This window comes from Pinus tabuliformis, chromosome 5_2 (genome assembly GCF_031772625.1).
Source record: "Pinus tabuliformis cultivar Carrire ecotype Pingquan chromosome 5_2, CPIR1, whole genome shotgun sequence".
Classification (NCBI taxonomy): Eukaryota; Viridiplantae; Streptophyta; class Pinopsida; order Pinales; family Pinaceae; genus Pinus; species Pinus tabuliformis.
The window spans coordinates 707,050,658-707,072,955 of NC_142306.1; the positions used below are offsets into that span (position 1 = coordinate 707,050,658).

The window sequence follows — 22,298 nt, forward strand, 5'->3', positions numbered from 1 at the left end:
GTATCAGGATCTTTAGGTGGTACACCAGGGTCAGAAGGATCACCTACTTCTAGGGTGACAGGATCTCAAAGTACATGTTCACCATAGACCACAAGAGGGGCTTCCTCATCAGGAGGAGAGGCTCCAGGGGAGGATTTTCCCATACTAGTTGAGGAGGCCACTTTAGAGAAGAGGAAGCCAAAATGGCTTCATGAGACCCTGAAGGAAGCATAAGAGACAGTGGAGAAACCCAAGTGGTCAGTGAAGGAGAGAAAACCACTAGAGAGGTTGGTTGGCTATGTAGCAGATGTCGTCGAGACTGAGTCAGCTAGCTTCGAGGATGTTGCAGGTCAGCAGATCTAGAGGGATGCCATGGTGGAGTATGCCTCCATCATGAAGAATGATGTGTGGGAGATAGTGCCGAGGCTTGAGGGAAAGTCAGTGATGACTTCTAGATGGCTCTACAAGATCAAACATGTTACAAATGACAGTGTGGAGAAGTTCAAAGCGAGATTTGTGGCTCAAGGGTTCTCACAGATAGAGGGAGTTGAATATGAGGAGACCTTCACACCAGTTGCTCATTATATCTCTATTACAGCAGTGATCTCCATAGTAGCAAAGATGGGTTAGAAGATTCACTAGATGGATGTGAAGACCGCCTTTCTCAATGGGGTCATATAGGAGGAGGTATACATTGAGCAACCACAGGGCCTTAAGGTGCATGGGAATGAGTATAATGTGTGTAGGCTTAAGAAATCCTTATATGGACTGAAGCAGGCGTCGAGAACATGGTACAAGAGGATTGATGCTTACTTGCAGCAAATGGGTTTCCAGAAGAGTGATGCAGATCTGAACCTATATTTCATTATGGTTGGTGACGATCCACTCATTCTGGTTTTGTATGTGGATGATTTGTTTATTACAGGAGAGGAGAGACTCATTCAACCTTGCAAGAAGGACCTTGCTTCATAGTTTGACATGACCGATATGGGATTGATGCACTATTTTTTGGGGTTGGAGGTTTGGCAAGAGGATGGGCATATCTTCGTGGGCCAGAGCAATTATGCAAGGGACATACTGAGGAGATTATGTATGGAGGATTGCAGGCCTATGGCTACTCTGATGATCACCAACTAGAAGAAGTTGCATGCTTCAAATTCCGAGTTGGAGAAACCCACTTTGTATCGCCGGTTGATCAATTCGTTAATGTATCTTGTCAACACTAGACTAGATATGTGTTTCGCAATCAACAAATTGAGTCAGTTTATGATGGAGCCCAGGAGAGTGCACTGGGTAGTTGTGAAACATCCATTGCGTTGCCTACAGGGCATAGTGGAATATGGTCTAGACTATATCTGGGGAGATGGAGTCAGGTTGACAGGTTATACAAGCTCAGACTAGGCAAGCAGTGTTAGTGAACGGAAGAGTACTTTCGGATGTTGTTTCATGTTGGGATTGGCAATGGTGTCATGGTTCAACAGGAAGCAAAGATCAATGGCACTGAGCTCAGCGGAATTTGAGTATGTTGCAGCTAGTTAGGCTAGTTGCAAGGCTATTTCGCTTCAAAAGATGATATGTGCCTTATTTGGTCAGATGTTGAGACCAACTACGAAATACTATGATAATCAAAGTTGCATTAAACTCACAGAGAATCTAGTATTTCATGATCGGTCAAAGCACATAGAGATCAAGTACCACTTCATCAGGGATTGGGTTCATAGAGGAGCAGTGAGGCTTGAGTACATATCCATTGAGGAGCGGGTTACATTCTCACCAAGTCATTTCCAAGAGGCAAGCATGCCTATTTCAAAGATAAGATGGGAGTGGTGAGAAACACCTTCCTCGGTAAGAGGGAGTGTTGAAAAAAAAGGTACCCAAGAGGTGTTTCCTAGTGCATTTGTCTTTTTGCCTAAGAAAACACTTTATAACACCTTTTTAGCTATTGAGTTTATGAGTTAAATTAAAGTCACTTTATGAAGTACTATGTACTATGTACTTTTTAATATTAAAGTCACTATACTTTTAAGTTGACTTTATGTGGAGAAAAATTACAAGGTACAAAAATAACATGAAAGTGACTAGGGAGTCATTAATGAGGGGAGCCACATGAAAATGGAAGTCAAGTGAGGGAAAGATCTCCACCATTGATCTAGAGGGCTGAGATCTAATCTCATCCCTTGATCAAAAGGGTTAGGGTTCTCCTATCTAAATGAAGCTAAAAAGGGAGAAAAAGGTTGAGTTCATTTTTCCTTCTACATATGCATTTGTGGAGAGAAGGAGAGGAGTTGAAGAAGGAGAGAGTGTTGTGAGAGCAGAGAGTTTTGCAAGAGGAAATCAACCTACAACAAGAAGAAACTGGCATGAATTCCAAGGTCTAGTAGGTAGAGATTGTTGGCACGAAAACATAGGAAAGGCAACCACCTTCAGCGCAAAATTTAAGGGGCTGAGTGCACAAGTTTCGAGGGGTTCTCGCAGCTTCAAGAAAGTATCACAAGCTCGCATTTTAAGGCTGAGAAATCGGTTCAGAGGCTTAGAAAACGAGGCTACTACAGCAAGTTGTCAAACATGCAGTTCGAGGCTGAGAAGTGATCACTGGATGCACAAAAATCGAGGACAATAAATATTGGACTGTGGCCGAAATTTCTGGAGAAGAATTCGAGGCAAGTGGCACGTCGTTGAAGGCTAATCAGTGGCTCAATTTTCAAGGAGTTGGGCACAAAATTAAAAGGCAAGAGATAAGAACCATAGTTGTGTTTGTAATGTTGTAAACATTTTCTTGAGAAAAGCAAAATAAAATCCTCCTTATGACTGGTTTTCCCCTTGTGGGTTTTTCCAGGTTCAAAGTTGACCAAAAACTAGTGTTTTAATTTTATGTGTGAATGCTTGTCTATTTTCCTATCAACTGAAAAGTAAAATAAAGAAATAGAGATAGCCTATATTGTTTCTCTTTAAATTTGCAAACAATTTATATATATCGGCATCTTTATGTGGGGTTGTGGGCATTAAACTCATGCAACGAAAACTGAAACTGGGAGGGCTACAAGAAACCTTATTTTTCTACATTCAGTATGTTGTATGAGATTGCACACTACCCAAAAACACATCTTTCCTAGTTGTTTGCACTCACGCCCTCTCTTTGTCACTCAACTTGTTCAACTACTCACGCATGTGCTGAAAGCCTCTACCTTGCCTATCTCTATATGTTTAGTGGAGAATCTTTCATAGTCTAGGTCATGCATGAGATGCAATTTTAGACTCAACTACTAAATATGAGAATTTCACTTTTTTACTAAAGTGAATTACGTAATAGAATTACTTTTCGAAAATATCTTGAACTACTTCTAACACAACTGGACCTTTGCAGAATTTCTTATCTGCGCTATAATTCTTAACACACCCTGTTAGTGAGGAAGGCGTTGAAAAATGTAACTAGTTTCGATCTTCATAATTGTTGTACTCATTTCAATATGTATCCTATGTGACAAACAAGAGAAGAAGGAAAAATATATTATTATTAAAGAATGGGTTTCATGCTCTTTATTGATGGTCTTCTAGGTAAAAGGCATGTTCTTCGTGTGTCTAGGGTATGCCAGGTCTTGGGATTATTTTCATGAGTCAAAGGAGTCAACATCATGTTTATAAGACCCTTCCGGGCAAAATGTAATTGCAAAAAGAATTTATTTTGCGTCCAGAAAGTCCTAGAAACTCCAAAAGCACAAGTTAGCCCTGGCAGTTACAAGTCGACCTAAAGGGGGAATTCAACCCCTTAGAAAGGCTATATAAAGAAGCAATTCGACCTCATTTGGACTCACTCACTCAAGAATTTCGATCTATCAAGAAAGAATTCAATCTGTAGTTGGGAAGCTGGAAACAAGAAGAGCGAAGGTCTAGGAGAAGAAAGAAAGACGAAATATCTTGTTTTTGAGCTCTATCTCTCTCACACGTGCAAAGTTCTGGGGTTTTTGTTGTTGTATAAGGAGGCCAAAGTTGCAGGTATGAGTTGCAGGAGGACGAAGTGCAAAATCTTGTAGTTGGAAGGAAGGACACCCTACCTTGACCTCGTTGACCTTGGGAAGAGTTGTCTTGCTCAAGGAATGTCTAAGGAGAAGGCTAGATTAGGGTTTCCATAGAAGCTACAAGGCCAAAATTGCAGGGTCGAAGTTGTAGGAAGAGTTGCAGTATTGAAGCTGGCAGGTCGAAGTTGCAGTTTGAAGTTGGTTGGTGCACAATCAGGGAAAGACTTGTTGGAGGGTTGACTTGATACTTAGAGAAGGACTTGGTCTAGGGTTTGGGTCTTTGTGTCTCAATTGAAGCAAATTCTATAAGAGAAGAGTTTTTTGGGTTTTCCCCTTAGAGGGGCTTTTCCCTGGCTGAGAGCCTAATTTTTGTGTCCTCTATTGTTGCTAGTTCATTCTTGATATTTGTGTGATGAAAAGATCTAACTAAAGAACATAAAGAAGATTAACTAAGGTTCACAAGCAAGTATCAAGGTTAAGGAAAATCGAAATTAATAGCTGCCACTTTGCATTTTTCAACAAAAGGAATTATGCACCAATCCAAGTCTTTCCCTAAAACCCTCAAACTTCCCTTTTGCCCAGGGCTCGTCAAAATACATTTACTTGTTGATCTATGGGAATATGTTGTAGCTTCACTACTCATGTTTGAATCTTGTCTCATGTGAAGTGATCTTTGTTCTCTACTAATCTAAGTGCCACAAAAGTCTACTAGATGCTAAACGAAAATACCATTGTCGATCCCAAGCTAAATCAACACCTTGAAGTGCTCTTCTTGTCTGTGGCATTGCCTACCACTTCACCATCTCTGAGATATCTCAAACCATACTCCATTGTGCCCCTCAATATTTGAGTAAACCATCGAGGTCTCCAAATATAAATAGAAGGGGCTCATGTCTCCCACTCTTCAATTGAAGGCTACTATATTACCCTAGAAATCACTAGTGACCTTGGTGCAACCTTCAAAGCTTCTCGGTTATCCTTTATCACTAAAGTCTAGAATCTCCTTAAACCTATCTTTTTTGCTTGGAAAAGCAACTTTGGCATGCTTTCCAACTATGCACCCTTTTGCATACACCATGTTGCTCAATACTGAACTTTAGAAGACTTGTGACTATCTCCCTCAGAATAGGCAACATCCTGTGATACAAATGCCCCATCTTCTTGTGCCACAACTTGAACAAGTTATCACTATTATGCACCAAGGCTCGAACAGGTTCACCTTGAAACTTGTACAAATTATTTTCTCAAACCCCTATTTCCTAAGTTGTATATGGGCTAGAATCCTTCAAATTCATAAGTACTTGCTAGTTCAGGAATTCCACTGCAAAGTCCTTATCCTTCGTGACCAAAACTGAAAGAAAATTCTTCCTAAGACCTAGTACAAAAAACACATCAAAATCTAAAGAGTTACTTGACTCAAGCTGCAAAGGAATAGTACCAACTCTTGCTACTTAGTACTTGGCATCATCACCAAGCTCAACTTGTATTATAGAGTCCTACTTCTTCAAATAGAAAATAATTGCCTCGTTGATGCCATATATCAAGATGCCCCACATACTACACGTCCTTTGGAATCGTGTTGTTAGAAAGACAAGATATCATTGAGAAATCCTTCTCAAACTTGGCAACAAATGCGTCCATCTAAGTTTCTACAAAGACTGCTACTTGCTTCTGTTGTTTCTTTCCTTTATCCTTCTTCTTCTCTAGACACTATGATGCATAATGATTGTGCTTATGATAAACAAAGAACTTGATTTTACTCAAGTCCTTTCCAGGCTATGAGGTTGACTCCTTGCTCTTTCCCTTAACCTTGCTAGGTCCTTTACCTCTGTCCTTGTTTGACTAACCAAATAGAGCGAGGATCTCATCACCATCCTCCTCATTGGCCTTTGGCTCCACCCAAGTCTCCTCTTGGATATAATCATCCCAAAGCCTGTCAAAGTCGAGAGTTTTTCCTCAACACAAATAACTTTGACAAACGGTTCCCATGAAGCTAGGAAACCATTCAGTGCTATATAAAGTAGCTCTAAATCTACAACCTTCTCTCCAACTGTTGCAAGTTGATCACAAATTTATGAGATCGTCAAAAGTTAACCGGTGACTATGTCTAATCTGGTCATCAACATGGATTTGAGTGTGTTCCACAATATCATCCTCCCATTCATGTCCTGAGTCTAGAAAAGACTAACCAGGGCATCAAACATCTCCTTCATCATGTTCTTCTCAAATACATGAAGGATCAAATGGTCCTTTCTGCCATCCAAGATCATCTGTTTGGCCTTCACTTCCTTCTTGTTGTGAGCTACCAATTGTTGCGGATCTATAGACAAAGTCATAGCATCCTTGATAATATCTCGGAGATCATTCTCTTTTAGCAAGAGTGTAACCCTTACCTTCCTTGCTAAGAAATTTGAGGCACCATCTAATCTATCATCAAAACGGAGACTTGCTACTGCTATGTCTGAGATCTGCTCCACAAACTCCCAAATAAAAAAAAAAAAACTCTGAAATTCTCTTACCAGTAGACATTCTTCCTTGCAATAGATTTATTGTTACCAATCCTTGAGAATCTCAATCAGAGATCAAGCTCTAATATCATGTAAAAATTCCAAGCCCTAGGTGACTAATGTCCTTGTGATCTCAATCAAACAAAAAAAGCAATTTCACGGGCACACAAACACACGAGTAATTATTCCTTCGAATCAACTTTTCATTCCTTCGAAAAACTGACGAGAAAAACCTCCACAAACTATCCCAAAAAAACATTGTACGATTACCAAAATCACCGTGAACTTGAGCTTTTACGAGCTACTTGAGTTACAACTGTTGAAAAACATAAATAACAGTTCTCTATTGTACGCATTGTATGGCACTATTGTATAGATTCCTTACAATTGTACAAATTTGTACATACTATCCATATTGTTGGGAATAATACTGAGAGGGGGGGTGAATCAGTATTTACAAATCAATATATTTTTGCATTTCATAATCAGATTTGTATATGCTTCTTCAGTGAAGGGAACTCGTGTGTGCACGCAACTGTTCTTAAGGCAAACAGCGTATATCCAGTCAACTTATGATTCAATTAATTCATCATATGTTGATCTTTAATCAGTGCATCAGTGCTTTATTAAACATTAAACAGTAACCATGTGTAGTAATAATAGAATAAACCATCACACATAAGCAACACACATGAACACCAAGATTTAAGGTGGAAATCCAATGCGGGAGAAAAACCACCTGTTGATGTTGTCTCTGTCTTCTTTTTAATATAAAGAATAATTTGTTTACAATCTTGTACTAGTGCAGACTCATACCAGTACGCAGGCACCCACTTGCAGAAGGCTACAACTTTCTCTCATTCTCCAGCGTTTGCTAGAAGGGAGGTACAAGCCCCTAGCTCTTGTACTAGCAGAATGTTTACCAGTACATAGGCGTCGACCAACAGAAGGCCACAGCTGCTACTAAAAGGGAGCTCCAACCCCCTGATCAAATCACCAGCCACTACTAGCAGGAAGCTTCGACATTCTTACTGAAGGCTCCAACCCTCAATATCCTCCAGGGACCACGTTTCATAAATTTTCAGAGTGGATACTCCTGGTACACAACAATACAATATGTAGGCCACGTTTCATCAAATTTTCACACTGTACCCTTCAGTAACATTGAAGCTCAAAATCAATCACCACTGCAATACATCCAACAAATACAATTGCATCAACCAATCAATGAAACCCAATCATCAATCTCTGAATCAATCAATCACCTCTGACATAACTGAATCACCCAATCCTCAATTTCTGAATCAATCACAACTAAATCAATTAATCATTGAAAACTCAAACAACCGACATTTAATCAAAAATTTAACCAATCAACTAGAACAGACAGATCACTGTAACCAGTACACAGATCTGAATCTAGAACACTACATCAACAACCAGAACCAACTGCAACCCCAAAAATCATATGTCAGAATGTATACACTACTTCAATGAAGCCAACCTGCGTGTATACGCTACTTCCTTTAACCAAACCTATGTATACCTCCAAAATTACTGAATCATAAAAGCCTCTGAATCAAAACTGTAATGACATTCTGAAGATCTACTGTCATATTACAGAATTCTAAACAGATAACAGCGGAGATCACCCTTCTCACTCAATCAATCAATCAACCAGACTCAATCTCCTTATGCATTCAGTTCTACTTTCAGATCTAAGAAGACATCATTAACAAACAACAGTAAAACAATAGCACTGATCAGATAGATCAGTGATCTCTGAGCAACTAGCTTTTCTTTTGCATATGATACTCGGAAGAGCCAAACCAGCATGTATACGCACCTTCACCAAGGCGAACCAGCGTATATATCTGCAAATACTTACTTATAACCTTGCAGCTATTCTAGACTTCAGACATACCCAGATCATAACATATACAGGATAAAACATGCGTTAGCATTTCGATCTAGCCCATCCATTATCAGATCATACAATGATAAGTCATGTCAAGTCTCATGATCCTGATCTATCATTAGATCTCATCCATCATCAAACACTCAGGCACATACTTAGTTCAGATCAAGCAAAGCACCAGAAACCCATAACATGCATATTTGTTTTTGATCTAACACTTCATAAGATATTCATTACTTGTGCACTTAGCCCTTTGATCTTCTCCTCCTTATATAGTTTTAGCCTTTCTTAATACCTCGGACCAAAACAACACTTAGAACCTGTGGTATTCTTAGACGGGATCAAGTAACCGTTATTCCGCTCAATATTGTGGGCTAATACCATGGTATGGACCCTTGGTATTCTTTCACCTTAATTTCCTTAATTTTTCATCCCATACGTGCTTTTCCTCTTGTGAAAGTGCATGCATACGTATACGCTCTTTTTGTACAGTGAACCCGCTTGTATACGCTCTTTTTGTACAGTGAACCCACATATACAACTTAACATACCTGAAAACATTATTTTTCCTCAATTGCTTGATTCTGATCTGTAGTCCTTTGTTCCATCATCCTGTTCTTCTGTACCATTACTTTGTTACCTCTGAATAAACCTGTTATAATGTGATTTGCCATTATACATTACTTTTGAACTGATTCCTTTGAACTACCCTGCATTTTGTCACATCTGTAAACACAACTGCCATGCATTCTGTCACATCCTGTTTATAATTTTATCAATTAGTTCATTCATCAAGGAACAACTCTTATCAAGGACAACACACACTAACAATCTCCATGTATCAAACCTTTAACCATTATTTTGATCCATCATTTTGTCACTTCTGATATCTCTCTTGTAGATTCATCTAGTTACCATATGCAAGTGAGTTGTTCTGCTACTAATGGGTTGCCATCAAGTACAACACATGCATCATAATGCCAACAATCTCCCCCTTTGGACTTGATGGCAACTACTTTGGTGTTTGGTCACTATAACCTGTAAATAACATCAAGACAAGCACCTGAATATCAAGCTACTCTCCAAACACCAAGCTACTCTCCCCCTTTGACATCAAGGGCAAAGGGTTGATTGACCAATGTTAAATGAAGACTTCCATATCTAAATAGTTGAATATGAACATTGATCATGCTCCCCCTAGGCACATGTTGAATTCTCTAATCAAACTCCCCCTTAGTACATTCTGAGATGCACTATATTGTCCATGCTCCCCCTGAGCACATGCAGAGTCTGCAAAAATATTTTTCAAAATAATAACATGACTCTATAATGACCTTCCTATCACCAATAACTTATTCATACATCAATCACCCAGCCAAGTGGGGATATACCAAATTTGACTTATCCACCCAACCAAGTGGGTTTACATATTTGACATGATCTTAAAAGTTCATACATGATTGAATATGACAATTATTACATCATAGGTCTTTACATGACCTTTACATCAAATGATATACATGACATTTATAGCAAATAACAAAGATCTAAACAAGACCATGATAGTTATCAGCAACTATCATACACCATATATGATCGGCATCATAAGCATCTGTCAGCAGCATCCGGAACAGCAACCTGTATATGTCCATCACCAATTTGCAAGACATGACAATGTAAATATCATCAACCTGTGACAAAGTATGCCGCATATAGATATCAACTCATCCTCTTGATCTCATCAAGATCAACTTGCTTCGTTTCCTTAGTAGAAAAAGCCTTAATATAGCCTTCCATGAATCAACTAAGCATATATCATATCTCCAAGCAATAACACAAAACCATTCACATCATATCATATGTATGTGAAAACACCATAAATATCACCCATGACTATACCATTATCATTGTACCAGGAATTGCATGATCTTTCCATAACAACCCTCAATATATCAACCATTGATCTTAACTAGGGATTTGTCCAACATCCCACATGTGACTAAGTAAGCCATGTCTCTAAATAACCATGTCTTCAAATAGATATGTCTTCATGAAACCTGCAATAACACCATTTTCTTAGCCAACCAGCATTACTTACCAATGTGTAATTTAAGTAATCATCCATGTATCAGTGTAATATGTATCCATCATAGAGATAGCAATATGTATCTAGCAAACCATGAGCTCATAGTCATTTGTCAAGCTTTCTTGATACTATCAAGAGCAACAATCCTCAACCAATATACCATGTGAGAGCCAAGAACTATGGGAATCCTGCACCATAACTGCACCATATGAAATTTATGCATCTTTGAAGGCATGATAACAGCAGCATAAAAGGAAAGAATGACTCAACATCAATCAATGAAGTTGTGTACTCTAGATTTGTTCTTCTCCTTGAACTTAGGAAGATCACCATGTAAGCAACATAACTATATGCATCATCAAAAGAGTCATCCACGATCATCCATAAATAACAACTATGTGGCTCAAGCAATATCTGAGGTTTCATCATAGGCAACTCATGACTATAGCATAGCATGATGTATCATTTAAACACTTCAACAACATAAGTGTCCTCACCATAGATAAGAATCGTTATGTACCAAAGACTTCTAAATATAATGCCAACAATGCATTATTAGAAGCATAGCATATTCCCCCCCTGAACCTGTGCCAATTGTTCATTGTCAGATCTGATCATTGCATATATCAGTAAGAGTCATCAAGGCATCATCATTAACTAGTTATACATCAAGTCAGCAACAACTTATGAGGGTCAAAAGCACTTCTAAATAACATCCATAGACTGTAGTCATCAATTATCAACACAGAAATTGATAATTGTCTGAACCATATCAGATCACTTTTCTGAGTTTGTCCCACTGCTTCTTCATCAAACCAATATATACACGATTGTGCAGCTTCGAACTCGCGTATATACGCGACTTGTATTTATGATAACTGCGTATGAGAATTAGAACACTGAAATTTCATACTTTCAGTTCCTCCTAAGTTTGTTCTGTCTGTATGTTGAGTTATGCCACATTTTTCTGACTATAATTCCTTCTTCTTCCATACCTTGGAGTGTGATGATGTTTTCTCTTTTTGGTATGTTGGCCGAAATTTGCTCCTGCATTCTTTAGCTATATGCCCAAATTGTTACAAGCATAACATCTTATATGTTTCATATTCCTTCTATAGTAATCAATGGCTTTGTGACCAAACATATTGCAAGAAAAACAATATCCCTTAAAGTACCTGGAAGCTGATGATCTTTCTGTGTGACTGTTATTAGCTTGAACCATTCTACTTTTGCATTTGGCTGCAACATGTCCAAAATTATGACATATAAAAAATTCAACATTATTCATCATTGGAAATAACGATTATCACTTCCATAGTTAGGAGTAAATGATTTTCTTTGAAGTCTTTCTTTCCTTGGTTGTTGATGGGGTTGACCTCTTATCTCCTCATTGAGCATTTCAGATTTTGCATTAGAGTTCCTTGCGTCATCTTGTGAGCTAGATTCACCTTCAACAGTTTCATGAAAACCAAGACCAGATTTGATGATAGGAAACCTTTGACTACTAAGAATATTATCAAAAATCTTAGTACTATCTTGAAATCATAAAAATTTATCCTTTTCTTCTGATTTTCCCTTTAGGATATTTACCTCAACCTGATATTTCTATTCCTTTTCCAGATACTACTTCTTCATGATTTCTTCAACTTTTCTTCCTTCTTCCACTTGTTTTAATTTGAGAATCTCATTTTCTTGTTCTTCATCTGCTTGAGGTAGTTCTTCATTCTGCTTATTTGCATTTTCAAGATCTTCTTTTAGAGAGACCATCTCAGCTTCAAGACTTTTATAGTAACTAGATCTTTCTATAAGTTTCTTGATTGTTGTATCCTTTTCATTTACTTCATTTCTCAATGATGTCACTTCATCCTGCAGCCTTTGACATTGATCTTCCTTTTCCTTGTACTGCTTCCTTACTTTGTTTCCTTCCTCCAATTGAGCTCTTAACCTAATAACTTCTTCTTTGTAGGCACATTCCCTTTTATCAACTAGATATTTTTGATCTCTAATTGTGTCTGTGAGCTTTTTAAATTCTGTCTCTATTCGATTTCTTTCTCTTTCACCCATAACAGCAAATTCAGTTGTTTCGTTGTCACCTTTATTATCTTCAAATGAACAGAGAAATGTATCACTAGAGGACAACAAATTCATACTTGATAATTCTTTTGCTTGTTCATCTTCATTCTGAGGTGATTCTGAATCTGAAGAGTTGCTTCCACATAATAGCCAATCGTCTCTCCCACTGTCACAGTTCCTTTGAGATGTCTTCTTCTTTTGAGGTGCTTTCTTCTTTTGCTTCTTTCCCATTGTTACTACGGATCTCCTTCAAGCGATCAAGCTTCTGCCAAAGGACCTGCTCTGATACCAATTGTTGGGAATAATACTGAGAGGGGGGTGAATCAGTATTTACAAATCAATATATTTTTTCATTTCATAATAAGATTTACATACGCTACTTCAGTGAAGGGAACTCGCATGTGCACGCAACTGTTCTTAAGGCAACCAACGTATATCCAGTGAACTTATGATTCAGTTAATTCATCATATGTTGATCTTTAATCAGTGCATCAGTACTTTATTAAACATTAAACAGTAACCATGTGCAGTAATAACAGAATAAACCATCACACATAAGCAACACACATGAACACCAAGATTTAAGGTGGAAACCCAATGCGGGAGAAAACCACCTGTTGTTGTCTCTATCTTCTTTTTAATATAGAGAATAATCTGTTTACAATCTTGTACTTGTGCAGACTCATACCAATACGCAGGCACCCACCTGCAGAAGGCTACAACCTTCTCTCGTTCTCCAGCTTTTACTGGAAGGGAGCTACAACCCCTAAGCTCTTGTACTAGCCAATATGTTTACCAGTACGTAGGAGTCAACCTACAGAAGGCTACAACCTTCACTCGTTCTCCAACTGCTACTGGAAGGGAGCTCCAACCCCCTAATCAAATCACCAGCCACTACTAGCAGGAAGCTTCAACTTCCTTACTGAAGGCTCCAACCCTTAGTATCGTCCAAGGACCACGTTTCATAAATTTTCAGACTGGATACTCCTGGCACACAACAATACAATATGTAGGCCACGTTTCATCAAATTTCAGACTGGACCCTTCAGTAACATTGAAGCTCAAAATCAATCGCCACTGCAATACATCCAACAAATACATTTGCATCAACCAATCACTGAAACCCAATTATCAATCTCTGAATCAATCAATCACCTCTGACATAACTGAATCACCCAATCATCAATTTCTGAATCAATCATCACTGAAAACTCAATCAACTGATATTTAATCAAAAATTTAACCAATCAACTGGAACAGACAGATCACTGTAACCAGTACATAGATCTGAATCAAGAACACTGCATCAACAACCAGAACCAACTGCAACCCCAAAAATCATATGTCAGAATGTATACGCTACTTCAATGAAGCCAACCTATGTGTATATGCTACTTCCTTTAGCCAAACCTGCGTATACCTCCAAAATTACTTAATCATAAAAGCCTCTGAATCAAAATTGTAATGACATTCTGAAGATCTACTGTCATATTACAGAATTCTAAATAGATAGCAGTAGAGATAACCCTTCTCACTCAATCAATCAATCAACCAGACTCAATCTCCTTATGCATTCAGTTCTACTTTCAGATCTAAGAAGACATCATTGACAAACAACAGCACTGATCAGATAGATCAATCATCTCTGAACAACTAGCTTTTCTTTTGCATACGCTACTTGGAAGAGCCGAACCAGCGTGTACACGCACCTTCACCAAGGCGAACCAGCATATATGTCTGCAAATACTTACTTATAACCTTACAGCTATTCCAGACTTCAGACATACCCAGATCATAACATATACAGGATAAAACATGCGTTAGCATTCAGATCTAGCCCATCCATTATCAGATCATACAATGATAAGTCATGTCAGGACTCATGATCCTGATCCATCATTAGATCTCATCCATCATCAAACACTCAGGTGCATACTTAGTTCAGATCACGCAAAGCACCAGAAACACATAACATGCATATTTGCTTTTGATCTGACACTTCATAAGATATTCATTACTTGTGCACTTCGCCCTTTGATCTTCTCCTCCTTATATGGTTTTAGCCTTTCTCAATACCTCAAACCAAAACAACACTTAGAATCTGTGGTATTCTTAGATAGGATCAAGTAACCGTTATTCCGCTCAATATTGTAGGCTAATACCATGGTATGGACCCTTGGTATTCTTTCACCTTAATTTCCTTAATTTTCCATCCCATACGCGCTTTTCCTCTTGTGAAAGTGCGTGCATACATATACGCTCTTTTTGTACAGTGAACCCGCTTGAATACGCTCTTTTTGTACAGTGAACCCACTTGTATATGCTGTTTTTGTACAGTGAACCCGCGTATACAACTTAACATACCTGAAAACATTCTTTTTCCTCAATTGCTTGATTCTGATTTGTAGTCCTTTGTTCCATCATCCTGTTCTTCTGTACCATTACTTTGTTACCTCTGAATAGACCTGTTATAATGTGATTTGCCATTGTACATTACTTCTGAACTGATTCCTTTGAACTACCCTGCATTTTGTCACATCTATAAACACAACTGCCATGCATTCTGTCACATCCTGTTTATACTTTTATCAATTAGTTCATTCATCAAAGAACAACTCTTATCAAGGACAACACACACTAACAATCTCCCTGTATCAAACCTTTAACCATTATTTTGATCCATCATTCTGTCACTTCTGATATCTCTCCTGTAGATTCATCTAGTTGCCATATACAAGTGAGTTGTTCTACTACTAGTGGGTTGCCATCAAGTACAACACATGCATCATAATGCCAACACATGTGACTATACAAAATTATTCCATATACCATACGAGACTAAGCACTTCTCAAAAATATCTCTTTCCTAGCTATTTGTGCTCTCTCCCTCTCTTTGTCACTCAACTTGCTCAATTGCTCATGTGTGTGTTGAAAGTCTCTACCTTGCCCTATCTTTATATTTTTAGCAAAGAATCTCTGCTATTCATGAGATACAATTTTAAACTCAACTGCTAAATATAAGACTTTCACTTTTTACTAAAGAAAGTTACAAAATAGAATTACTTTTCCAAAAATGGAATTATTTTTCAAAAATTTCTCAAACTACTTCTCATACACTCACATTGAACCTATATGAAAGTTCTTATTCGAGCTATAGCTCTCAACAAAACCTTTAAGGTTGGTGTTATGGTTGATCCTTCAATGACAATGTTATAAGTCATAACTGCTAAATGATTGATGTTATATGTGTATTAAATGGTGGATGTATTAATGATCATCATTAATCCATTAGTTAAGCCTATGTTTTCATGTTTTCTGCAACTAATTTGACATTCACATGAATTTTAATATATATGCATCAAAATACATTACAATATATTATATAAAAAGTTGTTCATGGAAGCTTTGGAGCTTCCCACTGTTACCCCTTACTTCCTACTCCCAACAACCTTGGGTTAAACTTTGGGGTTTGCTAAAAGACAATCACCCCAACCACACAGAGCTTTTTTGCAGAGATTTGAACATTGTTGACAACCCCTGAAGATGAGTGTGGGAAGTGCTTTAGTATAGGACTTTCCATTCTGCCTAGGAACTTTTCAACTTAGAAGTTTTGGAAGCATCATACCAGTCATTTTTTATGATTCCTCTCTACAATTGAGCTTTAATTTTTACTTCAAAGAGATATGATGCCCTCTTGCTTTATGCAACATTGGGGTTCTTCTCTTTGTAATACAAACCAATGTTGCAGGGAACGCCACCGAAGGCCAGTTATCTCCCCCCCAAGCCACACTCCATACAAGAGCATCCAGGGAGCGCACTTCAAACCATCTTTACACGCTCCATGTCAAATTGGAATTGTCAAGCTCCCTATTGAATTGGAATCGCCACGTTCCCTAGGACATTCCTGAAATCAAGAAGTGTGCTCCCTAGGTGCTTCTAGGACTCTCTCTATGCCAGTCCCTAAGAGTTTAGGACACTCCTTCAAGATAATAAATATATATATGTGAGATCTAGGGTAGATTTAGGGTTTGGGGAAAGTGAGGATGAAAATAAAAGAGTTCTTCCCCCTCTCCTTTCCATATTCTTTCATCTTTGTTTGCTTATGCTTACAATGAAGAGAAAAAAGAGCTTGGAAGAGAGAGCAAAGAAGAGCTTCGAGGCTTGGAGGAGAGAACAAAGGAAAGCATGGAGGAGTAGACAATGAGGAGGTTGGAGGAGAGACAAAAGGTTACCATCTATTTCAACTTTCAGAAGCTAAAAAGGTGAGCCCAAACCCCAACTCCGTTATTTCCTTGTGTCATTTGTTTGTGTTTTTTCCTCTTCACCTACCTTTCCCATCTAAGACTTGAGAAAAATTATCCTCGTGTCCAACATTCTAGCCACGACACTAGGGATTTCATCTTTAGTTCCATCTACATCATCTTCTACACAATTGCATCCTGCTTCAACACCACCACGTGGAGGCCCATGTAGAAGTTGTGGTGGTCCAAAGGGGAAGGAATAGTAGATAGAAATAAAAATATAAAAATAATTGTTTCTCCTTTTGCACTACTTTATATGTCATAGATGATAGATTCATATTATTTAGCTGTTGATTTGGGGTAGCATCAGATGTGCTCTAGCCACGAAATTTGGTGGAGAGGCTAGGGCACATGATATCTCCAATACCCAAAAAAGGTTTGGGCAGATTCTAAACAGATCAGGAGATATTAAAATAATTAATATTTTTAATGGAGTCCCTAAGTCTAAACTTAGGGAAAATAAAATATTAATGTGTATTAATATGAATCTGTGTTAGAATGGTCCAAAAGACATGGATCAAGCCAAATCTAATCTTAGACGTTGATTAGGGACTTAATCTCGGCTGTTGAGATGTCAACATGAAAAGTACAAGAGGAGGCTTGAGGGTCACTTGGAGAATACACCAAAGTGATCAGCCACTCTATTCTCTAGAGCAGGGTTTGCTACGAGAGATAGAATCAGTGATCAGAGAGCAACTGAGGGGCATTGAGTACAGAGAGACCGAGAGGCAGAGATAATGCCAAGAGAGCAGCAGAGCAGCAAAGCAGCCAGAAATAGTGATGCAAAAGCAGCCAGTGCTCATGCAGGGTCACGCAGAGGCAGCTAAGTGTTGCGCAGAGCACCAGAGAGGACAGCGTCACTGACGCAGAGGCTCAAAGAGCTAACGCAGGGCCTCCTGGGGCTAACGCAGGCCAAGATAGGCTGACATAGGGCCAGCGTTGGGCTAGGAGAGGCTAACACAATCTAGACTGGGCAGACGCTGGGGTTTCTGGGGCAGATTGGTGTTGAGTAGCTGCCGAAAGGATTATCCTGGGTTTTAGCCAGTAGATTTGTCAGAAACAGAGAGGTATTACTGCTAAGGAAATTCTCTGTTGGGTAGGCCACTTTCGGCACCCAGATTGTACTCTAATATTGCTTAATAAGAAAACCCTCAGATAGCTGCACTAGTTTTCCCACATTGGTTTTTTCCAAGAACATTAGTCCAAAAATAATGGTGTCATATGGTGTGTTTGTTTCTGTTTCTTTTTAGTTGTTGATCTGTAATATTTGAGCATGCATTAGTGTTTATTTTCAGTATTTACATTGTAAATAACTTGTTAAAGAAAATAACAAGTAGGTAGGAATAAATCAGATAAAGTGCATGGAGGGTTTCTAACTAACTTAGAAACTTCAACATTAGCAACTAACTCAATTTATTGTTGTGGACATTTCAATCTTCATACTTCGGTGTGTAGAAGGCCTATTTTTGTAAACATAACTTTTTGGTCATGATTCATGTTATTATTCACAGTTGTTGGATAACCATTTCATTCCTAGTTTCTACCACATGGCTTAAAAATTTGTATGTTTGTTTGTAATTGCTACAATCTAGATGGTTGATGCTTGAATGATCAACCATTAATATACTATGGAAACCCTCTCTATCTTCATTAATGTACAAATATGCATATATATAGTATATAAAACAAACACTTTCAAGATGTTCCACTCCCAAGAGTTTTGGGAAAATGATGCTCCCAACGGCCATGCTCTATGCAACATTGAACCCCCACCCCAACAAAGGCAAGCCAAGCATGGTGTTAAATTTCCATGAAAAACTCTATAACTACTCAAATGAATAATTGATAACTGAAACTAGTTAACTTTTACCAAGATATAGAGCCTCTTAACAACTTATAAGCAGCGAAATAAAAACACAGATATAAAAACACATGCACAGATTGACACACTTTTCTCAGGAAACCCAATAGGAAAAGTTGCTTGCTTGATGTGGCTATTTTATTGATTATTCTTGATAACTAGGATCTATTACAAGGCAATTTGTCTCTTTGAGAAATTGTTATGCTTCTCACACAAAACTCAGCAGATACAATTGATCTTGGTTGGCCTTGATCCTGCTTGATCTCGCCCCTCTAGCACACAATTCTTCCTCCACTGCCTCCTTGACTTGCTTGCAAAACCTGCTCTCTGTGCACTAGAAGCCCTTATTCCTTGTGCAAATTCCTGCGCACTTGTGGCCTGCTAAATCTTAGTGCACAAGCTCCTCAAATCTACGCACAATCAATCTCCTAAATCCTTGTGCATGTGTGGTCTCCTATTCCTTAGGATACAATCTCTGCGCTCTCCATAATCAAGGCTCCTCTCACAAACTCGTGAGTTGTCTTGTTACACAAACCTTGTGCACAAAATTTGTCATTTACTTGTGCCTTTTTCCTCTCTTTATAGATTCGATCCATGCTAGATTAGGCTAGTTCAAATTTAGAACTCGAGTTGTGATAGTGTTAAAATTGGCAACTAGGGCCAAACTCTATGTGGGTCATAATATTAATGGTCGCTGATATTTTTCTTGGATCCCTCTCATCGAGAGTTGTAGGATTGATCTAAAGGTCATCCAATTCCGATAAGTATTCACAGAGATATGAATTTATTTGTGTTATGGGACAATTCGTCAAGGTCGGCCAGCAACCAAATAAACCCCTCTTGTGCTCAATGTTTTAGTATAAATAGAGGTGCCCTGAAAGTCAATTGTATACACATCCTCTTGGTGATCTCTTCCTCTCCACTTGTCTTTGGGTTTTGGTGGGAGGAGAAATCTAAAGAGGATACGCTGCCCTAGAGGATGCCCTAGATCCCAACGCTATCATGGAGGAGATTTTAACGCAGTGAAGAAAGGGTTCTACGCAGCTAGTCAAGATGCCTTCTACGCAGCCCTAAAGGAGGAGTCTTGGAGGAGCCCTAGCCGCAGGTATACATGCCCTAGCCGCAGTCAAAGGGAGCTCCAATTCGCAGCCAAAAGGAGCCCTAATCCGTTGTCTAAAGGAGGCCTAAAACGCAGTCTAGAGAGACCTAATCTAAGGTCATCTATCCGCTGTCAAGAGGCCCTATTCGCTGTCAAAAAGGAGGCCATAATTCCGTAGCAAGGAAAGGCCACATCTGCCGCAAGAGGAAAGGTAGAAGAAGCCCTTAACTGCAGCTAAAGCAAGCCCTAGCCGCAGCAAGAAGAAGTCTGGACAGCGAGGTCATTTGAGGGCTATTTCAAGGGTCCGTTTAGAGGACAGAGTGACTGTTCTTGGAGGCCGAGGCAAGGAGGGTTTGCTGGAGGGTGCAACAACTATTTTAGGGCGACAAGTCCATACGTTGGGCTTGGAACTGCCCTCAAGGAGCAGCGTGGAGGGCAGCATCCTATTTAAGGACAGCCGCAGCAAGAGGAAGCAATTTTGGGTTAGCTTGCGAGTTGTTAAGGACTGTGGTTGGTTGCCCTAACCAATCCAGAATTGCAGCAGCCTAATTACCCTAGAACAGTGAGCTAGTGCACACATCTTGGAATGAATCTTGTATGTGTTGAGTCAGTTTGGTGGCTGTAAAGTGAAGCCATAATCCGCAACAAAGGGAGGGCTGATCAGCAGTTGAATATAAGCTTTATATACAGTTTGAAGGCAGCCCCAATCCACTGTTAAGAGATGTCCATTATCAGCCTTGTAAAGACTCTTATTCACTGCCCAAAGAGACCTAGTTGCAGTCACTTTAACTGCCGTCATAATACCACATTGTTGTAGGTGACAGCATGGCCTAATTGTAGACTATTTGGGCATGTTGGTGTAGAATCTATAACTCAGTATTGCTGGACATATTATGGGACAGCTGCAATGACACTAGGACAGCGGCAAGCATGAAGAATCATGGACAGCAGCAGCATGGTAAAGCATGGACAGCAGCAAGTACATTGGGACAGCAGTAAGCATGGTGCAGCAGTGGCACTATGTACAGCAGTGCTAAACACTGGGACAGCAGCAGCATGAGGTCCAGCATTGTGATGATGGGTGCAGCATGGTGCAGCATGATGACGAGATGCAGCACTATGATAGGTGAAGGAGTCACCTTGGAGAATCAGTTGAAGCAGCATGTCTTCAACTGATCTCATGTATCATCATCCTAGGAGATGATCTATGCTCTTATCTAGATAAGTCAAAGTGTTGACTTCTGTTGTAAATGTACTATCTCTCTCTCTGCTAAACTATTGAAGAACATATAAGAAAAATTGATCATGGGTTTCCCCACATTGGGGTTTGTCCCTGGCTAGCGCCACATCTTGTGTCCTCTTGTCTTGCCTTGTCTTCCGCGATTTATATTTATGTTCTATCTGCAGTTTATTTTAATGTTGATGTGATTGCTAATCTGGAAAAGATATTGAGCTAACTGTGAAAATTGAAATAAATTGCTCTAGCATAGAACATACCTAAACTTAACAGATAGTGAGTTAACTGAGAGTGTTAATCGCTCTCCTTCCAATCATCACTAGAGTGGTTAACTCGTGCTCTCTCCAATCAACATTGGAGATCTAACTCGCTCTTCCTTCAATCAACACTTAAGACTAACTCACTCCAATTGAACTTCTCATTGCCACCTCGTTATGTAGTAAGACCAATGAAGACTTCGCTTAACTGAAGCTCCAACTCTACACATGCTAACTTGATGATTATTCCAGTAAACTGGAAACAACTCATCCTAACTGAAGTCTAACTCATGAGGACAATTCTAGGTCTTTAATGGCTAAGGCACAAGCCAAAAGGCCTTGCTCACTACACTTTCAACACATGGAAGAGAACCAGGCATTGCAGACAATGGGGCAGGTCCCATAGTAGGCATTCTTCCCATAGATGATTAGTAAGAAAGTACACTGAGAAGGTAATCAGCTGTAGGGAGGCTGAAGTACAGAATGCAGATTGTTGGCTACCTCACCACCATTCGGAGGAAACATGGGAGATCAGTCAGGGTGGAGTGCGAATATGGACAGGAATCCTAGGAGATCAGCCAGCATGGAGTGCGAATATGGGCAGAGACATTGTGGACTGTGGCAGGGTAGGGCAATGAACGATCTAATGTGAAATATACTGGAGCTCCCAAATGATTAATTGGTAATTACAGTATGAAGCATAATTTCGAATTGTGAACTTTGGGTTTCAACCTCAATTTTGATTTATTTTTATTACCATATGATTTTTACTAGGGTCAGTTTTGTTTTGATGTGTTGACCTTGCTAACTAGTTGTTTAAGATTCTAAGCACAGTGTTGTCCTCTGCCTCTTTTTTATTTTCTATCTTCTTCATATTTTACATCTCCCTAAAAGTATCTGGAGATTTAAGGGGTTAATTTTATCTTCAGAAAATGACACTATTTCCGATCAATCAGTGCACCAT

The 22,298-nt window shown here is 39.1% G+C and overlaps 1 protein-coding gene across 2 annotated transcripts in view; it reads right to left on the reverse strand.

The window, feature by feature from the left end:
* The window catches only part of LOC149161113 (bifunctional monothiol glutaredoxin-S16, chloroplastic-like), a 55,747-nt gene that overhangs the window by 32,470 nt on the left and 979 nt on the right, over positions 1 to 22,298 (reverse strand). The gene's annotated exons all lie outside the window — the stretch shown is intronic.